The sequence below is a fragment of the Tupaia chinensis genome, unplaced genomic scaffold (assembly GCF_000334495.1).
Source record: "Tupaia chinensis unplaced genomic scaffold, TupChi_1.0 Scaffold141231_1, whole genome shotgun sequence".
Taxonomy (NCBI): domain Eukaryota; kingdom Metazoa; phylum Chordata; class Mammalia; order Scandentia; family Tupaiidae; genus Tupaia; species Tupaia belangeri.
This window is the reverse complement of record NW_006201094.1, coordinates 1,677,813-1,690,864: the sequence shown is the minus strand read 5'-3', so window position 1 is coordinate 1,690,864 and position 13,052 is coordinate 1,677,813. Positions and strand designations below refer to the sequence as shown.

At 41.4% G+C, this 13,052-nt stretch overlaps 1 protein-coding gene and 1 pseudogene across 1 annotated transcript in view; both read left to right on the top strand.

Annotated features, from left to right (window-relative positions):
- ATP13A4 (ATPase 13A4) overlaps window positions 1-13,052 on the top strand; it is a 168,342-nt gene that overhangs the window by 9,151 nt on the left and 146,139 nt on the right. The window lies entirely within an intron of this gene.
- Window positions 12,090-12,452, top strand: LOC106733203 (cytochrome c oxidase subunit NDUFA4 pseudogene; annotated as a pseudogene).

Below are 13,052 nucleotides of genomic sequence, written 5' to 3'. Positions count from 1 at the left end.
TGAACCGTGTGAAGCCCTCAGGCCCCTGGAGTGCAGGGACTTAGCCTTCAAAGGAGTTGGTGACTTGGTGATGTGTCCAGAGGAGATTCTTTCCTGGGCGTAAGCGTCAAGGCTTTGTGACTACTAGCTGGAACAGAGCTACTCGCGGAAATACCCACAACCACTTCTGAACGTTCACCGTGTGAACTTTGGCAAGCTGCCTGAAACCATAGTCTGGGTTGACTTGGAGGGCATCTCACAGCAGTGCCTGCTTAACTCCACCCTTGTCTGGCTGCTCCTCTGGACCAAGGCTGTGACCTTGATGCCCCCTCATAGAACAGAGAGAAATGTCCCTAGGCCAGGACATCCTTTGATGTAAGTGGGTGACACATGGGATCTTGACTATGACTGTAACCGTCTTCACACTTCTAGAATCTGCTGGCTTCTTGGGAGAACATGGCTAGACGATTTTGAAACTTCAGCACTCAAGTCTCAGAATCAGTAAACAGATGATATTGTGAGGAACAATCCATGTTTTGAGGCCAGTTCCAAAAGAAAAGTATTTGAAAGTGAAGCTTGGCTAGGTAGAGAGAGCCAAAACTCTAAATAACAATCCATGTTTTGAGGCCAGTTCCAAAAGTATTTGAAAGTGAAGCTTGGCTAGATAGAGAGAGCCAAAACTCTAAACGGAAGTGGTTACTGTTACATTTTTATGTGAAAACAGGAGACTCACTTCTATGACCACACTTCCTTCCAGCTTTTCTGCCCTTTAACTTGGATCACCGAGTACAGTAAGTATGTAGCCAACTCTAAGACCATTGCTTATTTCCCATTTTCTCTGACTATGCAAATGTGGTCAGCTTGCTCTTCCCAGAATATATTATATACTATCTCTTTTTTTTCTTTTCTTTTAGAGGCTTTTACCTTAGGACACATGTGCTTATTGGAGATAGACACAGTGAGAGGGAATGTGAGAAATCACCCTTGGGGGGATGGCCATGCCCCCAGGAGGAGAGTTCCTCTCCTCCATTCCCTACCCGGAATCCTGGGCACTCATGCTCATGTGCCTGGCATTATTTTCAAGCCCTGGGATGCAAACCATGGTCAGCTATGTGGTAGTCCAGCAACATAACCACAAGTCCACCTGCTGGGCCCTATTATATACTTTCTTAACCAGGAACATGTCTTCACCCTGATCCTTGGCCATCCAGCAAAACTCATCTTAAATCTGGTTCCTTTCATTAAGCCATCTGGCTACCCCTTGGTCACACTTAACACTTCCTCATCTGGACTAGGTTTGAATTCCTATTATTGTGATTTTCACTACATTTAGTATTAGCCTTGTGTTTATTCACTTCACTCAATAGATTGTGAGTTATTATCTAGAGGGATCCTATCTTAGGTCATGATGTCATGACTGCATCACAGTTGTGAAGTTTCTCTTTATTTATTCTCTTGAATTTATTTGATATGTTTCTGATAAGCTGAATAGATGATTTTTGTGCATACAAATGTCTTTTGTCTTTACTGACTCGGTTGAATTGTTAATACCAATTTTACAAAAGAAGGCAAGGAGAAACTACATAATTTATCCAAACTAAGAAGCAAGAAAAATGGAACTTGAGCCTAGGCAGGCGGCTGCCAAAACTTCTGCTGTTAACCCAGCACCCTCCTGCCTTCCTGCCTTTGATGAGGTTATTACTACTGGGACTAGCACCGGGGCTACTGCTGCTTCGTAAGCCCAAGACAGTGTGTACTAGTTTAACAGCTCGTTCATACTTTGGACTCGTTTTTCAGCTACTGAGGAATAAAACCTACAGGTTTTAAGGCAAAACTGCGTGGTGTAGTTGTGGTGGTGCAGGTGGTGGGCACCACTGCGTGATGCTGGAGCCATATGGGAAGACCCAGGTTCAGATCCCGAGTGTTTATCTATGGGTGTGCCTGTGATCCTGGCTGGCTGGAAGGCTGATAGGAGGGATTGCAGCAGAGTGAAAAGTGAAATATAGAAAAGTATTGGGGAGTAGCAGTTGGCATAATGGCTATGTCGCTGGACTCCCATGTGATTGACCATGGTTTGAGTCCCGGACCCAGTGGCTTAAACTCACGCTGGGTTCTGGTATGTGCGTGCTCAAGATCCCAAGAGGAGAATAGAGGAGAAGGGATTGCGGCGTGGCCATCCTCCCTGGGGAGTGATTTCTCGCTTTTTGTCTCTCTGTCTTTCTGTCTCTCTGTCTCTCTTTCTGGTGAATGTACCTGCCCTCTCTTAAAAAAAAAAAAAAGTATCGTATAGAAGAGTATATACACTATATAAAAGTATAACAGAGAAAAGTATATCTAATAAATAAAAGTATAATACAGAAAACTATAATGGAAACAGAGAATCACGATGATGCCATCACCCAAGGTAAGTAGCATGAGTATTTTGTTTGATACATCTATCTCCCAGTTTTTATCTTCTTGTTTTTATCCCACCTTTTTAAAAGTTAAATTTGAAATCATATTGCATAATTTTATGTTGTTTTTTCTTCCTTAACATTATTACATATATATTTCTCCCATGTTATTAGTATACTTAAAAACTTCAGTGACCATAATTAATCATCGTCCTCTCACATAAATAGATACTTTCTATATTTACCACTACTAGAAATACTGTGATGAACACCTCTCTGCATCTGTCTTGCTGCCTGTGCTTTGTAAAAGTTGGAGGGTTGTTTTTGTTTGTTTTGTCTTTCCTTGTGGCCTAAAATCATACCTTTGGGGTCTGCACACTCTTAAGGCCAGTTCGGCTTCTTTGAAAAAAGATGAACACCTCTCTGCATCTGTCTTGCTGCCTGTGCTTTGTAAAAGTTGGAGGGTTGTTTTTGTTTGTTTTGTCTTTCCTTGTGGCCTAAAATCATACCTTTGGGGTCTGCACACTCTTAAGGCCAGTTCGGCTTCTTTGAAAAAAAAAAAAAAGAATTGTTTTATGTAACTTTATTTATTTATTTTAATTTGACCAGAGACAGAGTGAGAGAGAGAGGGAAAGTGAGAAGGTAAGCTGCCAGGTCCAGGACTTGAACTGCATTTGGCCATGTGAGATTTCAGTGCTCTTAACCACCACACTACCTGCCAGCCCTTGCTTTCAATACTCTCAATGGCAGAGATGTAGATCGGGAAGGAACTCATGTCTTCATTCGTGGTTCAATTTCCGTGAAGGAATGTGATTTTGTCACTCAGGAATGCATGTCTGCATTATTATCCCCAAATATGAAGAGGCAGTGTGTGAAAGAAAGTTGTGATACCATTTACTGTCCCCAAAGATGAAGAGGCAGTGTGTGAAGGAAAGTTTCTCTTTATTTAAACAAACTTCAAATAAAAGACATCATTTCATAGAAAGGGTCAATTCTGACCACAGCAGAGCATGTTGCAGGGTGAATGGGGCTCTGGAAATGAACTGGGGGCCTTTCTATTTCATTTTGGAAGTTTCCTGCATAGCATGGCCCTGCTGTTCCTACCTTAGGAAGAATAAATAAAAGCTAGAATTCCTATTATCTTGGTATGATATTTTATCCCCTGTGGTCACAGTTACAGTAGCTGTTCTTTAATAAAGGCTTGATCGTGGGGGCTTTCAACCTTATGGGGAGAAAAACCCAATAATCTTGCTTCTAAACTTTTGTAGAATGTCTCAGCACAGAAAAAAAAATTAATTTTAGTTTCAACAGCATCGAAATAATTACAGATAAAGTTGTCCATGTATAAATTCACTGGGCCAGTTGAAAATAGTCAAAGAATATGCAAATAGAAATGGAATATTTCATTGCCCCCAAAAGGGTATACTTTTATTTATTTATTTTAAAAACTACTTCCTTTATTTTATTTATCATTATAGTTATTTTCAGTTTGACGAGAGAGAGAGAGGTAGAGAGAGAAAGAGAGAGAGAGAAAGTGAGGAAGCAAGCCACCAGGTCCGGGACTCGAACTGTGGTCAGCCATGTGGGAGTCCAGCACCTCTAACCACCACACCATTTGCTGGCTCCAAGGCTGTACTTTTATAATTACTGCTTAATGACTTATCAATAAACTATTCACTGCTATATCCCCAACGCTTAGGAAAATGCCTGACAATGGTAAGTGCACAATATATAGTTTTTGAATAAATGAATGAAAAATGGGTGAATGAAGCTGAAATTCTACGAAACAGCATATAAGGAAGCCAAAATGTGTATACGAAATAGCATATACACCTAAAGGTAAATAAAGATGAGAATTTTCAGAAGTAGGTGACCAAATTGTTACGTGACATTTTAGCTATCCCATAGGATTATGAATGTCAGTCCAGAAGCTTCGTCAAAGATCATCTGACCTTCTGCCCCTTATTTCACCCATACAACCTTTACTTAAATGCCCTTAGAGAAGGCAATTTACCAAAATCCATTTCTTTAAGCTGAACTGGAGAACAGTTCCGTTAACCTCACTTGTTAGTCCCACCTCTTCTGCCTTCTAGAGCCACCTGGCAGCTTGTCTTCTTCATGTTCACACCTTAAGTATCTAAACAGGGTTCTCATAGAGCCCTCCATCCCCTCCCCAGGCATTTCTTTGTCAATCTAAACATACTCAGTTTCTTCATCTGTTCTTCACGTGACATTTTTCTCAGAAAGTCTTAGAAAGACGTTACATATGCTAGTTTAAAGAAGGCCTCTCTTGGTGGGTGATTTTTCTCTTCAAAATCCATGAGGATTCTGGGACAATGGGCCACAGACTGGGAAGAACACCGAAAACAAGGGTTGCCACGTACTGTGTCACTGAAGTTGTCAAAGGCAAGGAGTTCAGACTAGTGATCCACCTATGTGTTAGGTCAGTCAGGTTCCTACCTAAGAATAGTTAGTATTTGTTAAATATTTGCAAGTCATATGTCCTGTGCTAACACTTTCCTGGAATATTTCACTTTAAGTCTGCAATAACCCCATTAGGTAGGCACCGTGAACATAGATGGGAAGACTAAATGTTCCGTTTCTGTGTGGCCCATGGGTGAAATTCGGCCCGCCGATTGTTATCGTAGATGCAGTTTTGTTGGAAAACAGTCACCCATGTGTGTTTACATATTGTCTCTGCTTTTGCAGCAGGACTGAGTAGTTGGGGGAGAGACCATATGGTCCACAAAGCTGAAAACATTTTCTTTCTAATACTCTATAGTAAAGGTTTGTTAATCCTGCTTTTTTCCTCTCTGGTCTCGTTCTTTTACTATTGTTATAATATGTTTAGCATTTCCTTTATTGCTTAGTAAGATATTACTTGTTAGGATAGTCCAAGTGTTTTCATTGTAAGTGCTAGGTTGGCAGAGTATGGAAAGGACCAGGGTTGAGTGGTGGTTAAGGATTTGCACAGGTTGTCAGTGAAGTCAATAGATATTTATACGCTGCTATGGTCCTGTTTAGAAGCTTGGGTTTTCACTCTCTCTTTTTATTTATTTATTTTTGGCTAGGAGGTGTGTGTGCCCACCAGATAGAGACAGATACACAGAGAGAAAGAAGACATTCCCCCTATTTATACGCTGCTATGGTCCTGTTTAGAAGCTTGGGTTTTCACTCTCTCTTTTTATTTATTTATTTTTTGGCTAGGAGGTGTGCGTGCTCACCAGATAGAGACAGAGATACACAGAGAGAAAGAAAGCATTCCCCCCATAGACACATAGGGCATCCCTTTTCCACCTCTCCCTCGTTTTAGAATTTTGGACATGCACACACATGTGTCCGCCATGTTTCTCAGACCTCTGGGTTCAGGACTTGATCTGTGTGCTTGCCTTGTGAGAGTCAGCTCCTTTAGTCACCAGGCCATGCTGCTGCTCCTCTTCTGGGTTCTTTTTAACATGAATTTTTCCATTAATCTTTTATTTTGTGTGGGAAAATCTTCCCTTTGCCTTTTGTCATTCCCATCTTTTTCTTTTTTTGGAGAGATTTTCACTGTAGGGTGCGTGCGCTCGCCAGACAGACAGAGAGAGACATAGAGACAGAAAGTGAGAAATCACCCCCCAGGGGGGATGGTCACGCCGCAATCCCTTCTCCTCCATTCTCCTCTCGGGATCTTGGGCACGCACGCACACGCGCCCGGCGTGAGTTTTAAGCCACCGGGTCCGGGACACGGACCGCGGTCGACTACGTGGGAGTCCAGCGACATAGCCATTACGCTAACTGCTGGTTCCCTGTCATTCCCATCTTTAAACAGATGAAGATCTGGAGGATCTGGAGGACTTGCCTGATTTGGTTACTCACCTGTTTTCATTTTGAGGCTGGGTCCTTACTTAACAATCAGGAACACTTGTGTCTGGGCCGGGACGAAGCCTTACCAGCTGGAAATAGTGCAGTCCCTGGTAACCAAGAACCAACAGATCCTTGCCTCCCAAAAGCATGAAATTGCAGATGTAGAAAATCACTCAGAGATAACCTAGTCAGATTTTATTTATTTAAAGATACTCAGAGATTCACATACAATTATAAGAAATAATAGAGAGAGATCCTCTGTATCCTTTACTTAGTAATAGTTTCCCCTATACATGCATCTTGCAGAATTATGGAACAATATTACATTCAGGATAGTGACATTGATACTCAATATACAGAACTTCCTTATCATAAGAATCCCTCGTTTTTTAAAAAAATAATATATATATAGAGAACAATACCTTCAACAGGGTCTTGTCTCATTACAACCTGCTCTCATCTCCTCAGGATCCTGGCTGCCTGTGCACAATGCTGGTGTGTTTTCAAGCTGACCCAGGGAGCCAAACCCATGGTTGACCCTGTGGCTTCCAGCCTTGCAGGGTACTTGCTTTGCTGCTGAGCCAGGGACTGGATCCATTTTGCCTGTCTATTGCTACATCCACTTCCTTCCCACCTGTACCCCCTCTTTAAGCCCTGGCAACACTGATCTGCTCTCTATTTCTTTAATTTTATCACTTCAAGAATTCTGGATAAATGGGGGACCAGCAGGTGGCATGGTGGTTAAGGCACTGGACACTCCCACAGGGCCGACCATGGTTCAAGTCCCAGACCTTGCTTTTTCACTTTCCTCTCTCTCTCTTTCTGTGTCTCTCTCTGGTCAAATTAAAATAAATGAATGAATAGATAAATAAGTAATTATTTAAAAAAGAATGCTGGATAAATGTAATCCTACCATATGTAACCTTTGAAATTGGCTTAATTCTTTGGAGATTGATTCAGGCTGGTACGTGTATCAATAATTCATTCCTTTTCAGTGTTCAGTAGTATTCTATGGTTTATTTAACCATTGCTGATTTGAAGCGCATCTGGGTTGTTTCCAGGCTTGTGGATATTTTCTCACAGTTTTCCACCTCTCAACAATATTTTTTTAAAGCAAACGTTTTTAATTTTGATAAAGTCCAATTTCTAATTTATTTTTAATTTGCTAGAGGGCATGTGCACTTGGTGGAGAGAGAGAGAGACAGAGTGAGAGAGAAAGCAAGAAAGCAGCCCCCATGGGGAACAATCATGCTTCAGTTTTTTCTCCTCCATTTCTCCCTCCTTTCAGGATTTTGGGTGAACACATGCACATGTGCCCAGGATGTTTTCAAGCTGCCCAGTTGGGAACTCGAACCGTGAGGTCAGCGTGTCTTTTTCACCTTTGCATTCCCATGGCATTTGGTCCTGGTGTCAGTGGGGCTGGCCCATACTTGGGTGCGTGTGTGTGTGTGTGTGCGCATGTGTGCTTGTGTGTGTGTGTACGTGCGCGTGTGTGTGCGTGTGTGCTTGTGTGCTTGTGGGTGTGTGTGTGTGTGTGTGTGTGTGTGTATATAATTTGGCTAGAGTAGAGTGGTGTTGACCTAAAATTTTGTCTTGCTATGCTGTCCCTTTTCTGATCTTTTGGCTAGAGAGAAGATTTTTGTTGTAATGTTTTCTTTCTTTTTCTCTTTCCTTCTTTTTCTTTCTTTCTTTCTCCTTTGTCTTTTCCTTCCCTTCTTTCTTTTTTCTTTTGTTCTTTTTGTCTGTCCTCGTCTCTGGGTTGGCAGTTTTTTCTGCTCCAAGCTATGATATACGAAGTAGAAAGGAGACCCAGGGAACTCTCTGTCATTCTTAGCTCCTGAGGTCATGAGTCAGTTTGCCTTCTGTCCACCACTGCGAGTCTTGTTAGGTTTTTCTACACAGTATTCAGATATTTTAGTTATACTTATTGGAAAGAATGGGAAAAGGCAAGTCTACTCCATGTTTCCAGATGTAGAAGTCTCATTTGTTTTTAAAAATATATTTATTTACTTTATTACAAATTTCATTTTTACTTGTAAATGTTTTGTAAGCACAGAAAAGTATTAGGAAATAAATAAATATCACTCTTGGTTTTATCATTGTTAACATTTGGTATATTTTTCTTTAAGCTTTTTTTCCTATGTATTTTTCTTCATATTAGACTTAAAGCATACATTTTTTAATCTTAATACACAGTAACTATTTTAATGACATTAAAAATTCTTATAAATATTAATTTGATGATTGGATATTCTGTTCTGTGAAAACATCCTCGTTCAGCTAACCATCCCCTGGTGTCAGCCAGTCTTATTCTTTCCAGTGCACATAGCTATCTTATCCTTGTGTAGAAAAATATTTGTAGAATTGTACTTTTTATTTCAGGTCATTTCCTACATATATTCCTGAAAATAATACTTGCATTACTGCAACAAAAATTATAAGCACTTTCACAGCTCGTGATCAATTTGCTGAACTGCTTTCCAGAAAGTTTCTGCCACTTTATGAAAGACTCTATCCGTTATGTACCAGAATGCCCTTGTAACCGCCCTCTGGTCAGCTTTCAGCATTTACCAAAGTCTCGGCCAATTTAACAGTAAAAATGGCATCTTACTTTTAGTTTTCCCTCCTACCTGATTTGAAATCTCTCAACATGTGGTGTAATTCAATTTGTGGAGGGCATAATATTTATAAGTTAGCGTGCTGGGTGCCAAAATGCCCTGGGCATGCAAAGGTGAAGAAGACACTTTCTTCTCGCCAAGGAACTCGAAGTGTAAGAACCGCATTGGCTATGTCCTTAACACTTGCCATGTTTCAGACATTATGGTAACACTGAATAGAAAGCATATTATTTAGTGGGACCAGCAGTTAGTGTAATGGCTACATTGCTGGACTCCCATGTGGTTGACCGTGGTTCGAGTCCTGGACCCGGTGGCTTAAATTCACGCTGGGCGCGTGTGCGTGCATTCCCTAGATCCCAAGAGGAGAATGGAGGAGAACGGATTGTGGCATGGCCATTCTCATTTTCTGTCTCTCTGTTTCTTTCTGTCTTTCTGGCGAGTGCACATGCCCTGTAGCAAAAACCTCTCAAAAAAAGAAAGCATATTATTTAGTTTTCACAAACACTTGACAGAAGAAATTTTATCAGCCTGGACTTTATCTTTATTTGCTGTATTAGTCAGCAGTTCTTGAATGCCATTGTGGGTGGATCAGCTCAGACACTGAGCTGAAAATGCTCTGGTCCTTCAGTACTATCCTCAGAAATGTGGGGTAATCTGTATTATTAATACGTGCCCATGTGATTCTGATGCATGTGGCTGGTAGTCCCACATCTAGAGGAATTATTACCTTATGGTGGCTACAGCTATGTCAAATGTTTCTAGTGCCTAGTTGAAGTGGGAGAGTTTAACCCTCTACGCTTCTGTTTTCACTTGGTAATGAAGAGGTTTCCCCCTAAAAGAAGCAGAGATTGCTGTAAGGGTATAGGCGGTCACATTTAGCAAGGGGTAGCACAAATTTACACCTCTGTTCTCAACTGGATTGGTCTGAGAAGTATTTCATGATGGGCAAAGTATTTTTACAAGCAAAATGAGAAATAGCAATTGACTGTTTTAAAAATAATTAGAATAATAAAAATAATGATTGGGGAAAACATAGAAGAGATATTGAATGTTGAAGTGGGGAGATTAATGTCTCTGTACTGATGGACATGCATGGCATTCCCTTTTGAAAAAACAATGTAATACACTGTAAAGTTATATGTAATCCAATGTAATATAAAGGAGATTATGATGATGATAATAATTAAAAAAAAACATTAACAAACTGATTCTAAAAAAAAAAAAATTAACACCTCTGGACAGAACTGTAAATGCCCTGCAGTCCCTCCTGCCACATTCTCCAGTGAAGGACTTCATGTCACCCATCTTCTCGTGTCCTACCACAACGGGCAAACCATATCAGTCGAAGGAGTGTCCTGAGTCCTGGCATTCCCACGTGCTGCGGAGATACAAGCAGATAATGCTCCAAACCCAAGGAGCTAAAACTCTAATGAGAGAAGCATACATTCAATTCAACTAACTCAAACGCTAGTTCTACATAAAGCTGAAGTGATCTCTCTTGTTTGCTTGCTTTCTTCCTCATCACTCAACATTTATTACATAGGGACCAGCAGTTGGCATAATGGCTATATTGCTGGACTCACATGTAGTCAACTGTGGTTCAAGTCCTGGACCTGGTGGCTTAAACTCATGCTGGGCGCATGTGTGTGTGTGTGTGTGTGTGTGTGTGTGCCCAAGATGCCGAGAGGAGAATGGAGGAGAAGGGATTGCGGCATGGCCATCCCCCTGGGGGGTGATTTCTCACTTTCTGTCTCTCTGTCTCTTTTTTTTTTTTTTTTTTTTTTGTCTGGCAAGTGTGCGTACCCTGTAGCAAAAACCTCTCAAAAAAAAAATCCCCCCCAAACAAACAAAAACATTTATTACATGCAAGTCCCTGTGCTAGGTATGAGGTTACAAAGAAAAGTCGCAATGTCTGGTGGAGGACAGAGCTGAGTGGGTCAGTGCCAGGGCAGCAGTGGATACAAGGTGCTATGAGAACACAGAGGAAGCTGTAGCCAACTCCTAAATGACTTCAGCGAAAAAGTGCCCGCTGAAAAAATTCTTGGTAGATGAAGAGGAGTTCACCAGCAAGTGCAGATAAGGCAGAGGGCATTTCAAGCCAAGGAGACACAATGTACAAAGTACTGAGATGTAAAGGAACAGAGAACATTCCATTCGGAGAGCTGACTGTGGCTTGACAAAGCTGGGTACAGGGTCTACGTGAGTGTGTGGGGGAGCGGGACAGGGAGAACAGAGGGTTGATGCTGAGAAGATCGTGTGCGGGAAGATTAGAAAGAACTTTATATGCCATTAGAAAGGGACCTAAGGACCTTGAGTATGGTGCCCACCACACTTGAGTATGGTCGATTTGCCGGGCCTTTCCGGGCAAACCATTGAAAGCCCTACATCCTGAGCAACCCCTCAGTCCCAGACAAGCTGGGCCGTCGGTCACCCTCCTGGGCTGAGGAGGGTTACTCTGTGGCAGTATAGGTAGCCTGAGACCGGGGAGCAGGATGCAGGGCTCCAGCAGTGACTCCAGCGAGTGTGTAGGTTGAACTAAGTCAGTAGTATTCAGAGATGGGGCAAAATAATCTAATTGGAGAAATATCTAGAAGACGGTCAATAGCTCTTGGACTAATTAGGTATTTGGGAAGTGAGGGGGCGAGTAGTAAAGGGAATGCCTAGATGTCTGAGTCCTATCTGGTGGGTGGTGGTGGTCATGATTCAGCGAGAGGGTGTAGATACTAAGTTTGGTTTTGAATTTGGGATTAAGTCGGATTAAAGAAGTACCATGTAGAGTTTTGTTTGAATAGTAGTTTGAAAGGTTGCAAGGGTATTTTATTCCTGGGAGAGGAAGCAGTGAAGTTGGGACAGGCAAATGAAAAATAAACAAAAAAAGAAACAAAACAACAACAAAAACAACTCCAGCACGGTGACTGAAATGCTGGACTCCCACTAGACCGACTGTGGTTCGAGTCCCTGGCCTGGCAGCTTGCTTTCTCACTTCCCCTCTCTCTGTTTCTCTTTGGTGATTGCATGAGCCCTATAACAAAATTCAAATGATAATAACAATAAATAAATACTTGCAGAAAAGAAATAAACCCAAAACCCTACTTGGATAAAGGCGCAGTGGTGGGAAAACATAAAGCATTTCAAGGTGATGAGTAGTTAGAGGGCATATTAATTTTAGGTGCTACTTTGCTCAGTTTGACTCTGACTAGACTGAAAGGAACGAGAAGACAGAAGGGTATTGAGATTTGTTTTCTGCTTTCGGACTCGAGTCCTCCACCATAAACATGCTCCGCCAGATCCTGGGTCAGGCCAGGAAGCATCTGAGTTTGATTCCCCTGTTTATATTTATTGGAGCTGGAGGTACTGGAGCAGCACTGTATCTCATGCGTTTGGCAATGTTCCATCCTGACGTCTCGGGACAGAAAGAATAACCCTGAACCCTGGAACACACTGGGTCGCAATGATCAGTACAAGTTTTACTCAGTGAATGTGGATTCCAGCAAACTGAAGAAAGAAGGTCCAGACTTCTAAATGAAATGTTTCACTTATAAAGCTGCTCATAATGAAAGTCTTCCAGAAGCCATCCACACAATTTTCCACTTAACCAGGAAATATTTCTCCTCTAAATGCATGAAATAATTTTGATTCGTTCAGATTTACACTGGTTAATAAATATCTGAAACTTGAAAAAAAAAAAAAAAAAAGACAGAGGGATATTGTGTTGCTATAAAGGCCGGACAAGGCAAGACTACCCCAACCTGTTTGCCATGGAGAGCCCTGGGGGGTACAGGAACATTGAAATATTGTTCATCTCAACTTCAGACAGCTTTATCCATTTATCTGATCTGCACTGTGCAAATACCATTTTTCTATGGGTGCTATTGTATAAAAGAGATGTCAAAGCACTGTGTTAAGAAAATCCCTTCTTTCGTTTGATTTAGTGCCAGATTTAAATTGGCATAAAATGGCACCTAAATTTTTATTAGAATGCAAAATAATAATACAAAAATTAAGTTCCTTATAAACAGAATATTTGGTTATTATTACCGGTGTACAGTGCAATAAATGTAATTATTCCTAAACGAACAAACAAACAGAACACATGGAAGGGAAAGTGACAAGCTAGGAGGCCACCCATCTGCGTCTCTGTGTAACATCTGGAAGCAGTGGGGAAGCCGCTATTACATATAAACTCTCGTGGAATGCCTGACCCTTCCATAAGGAA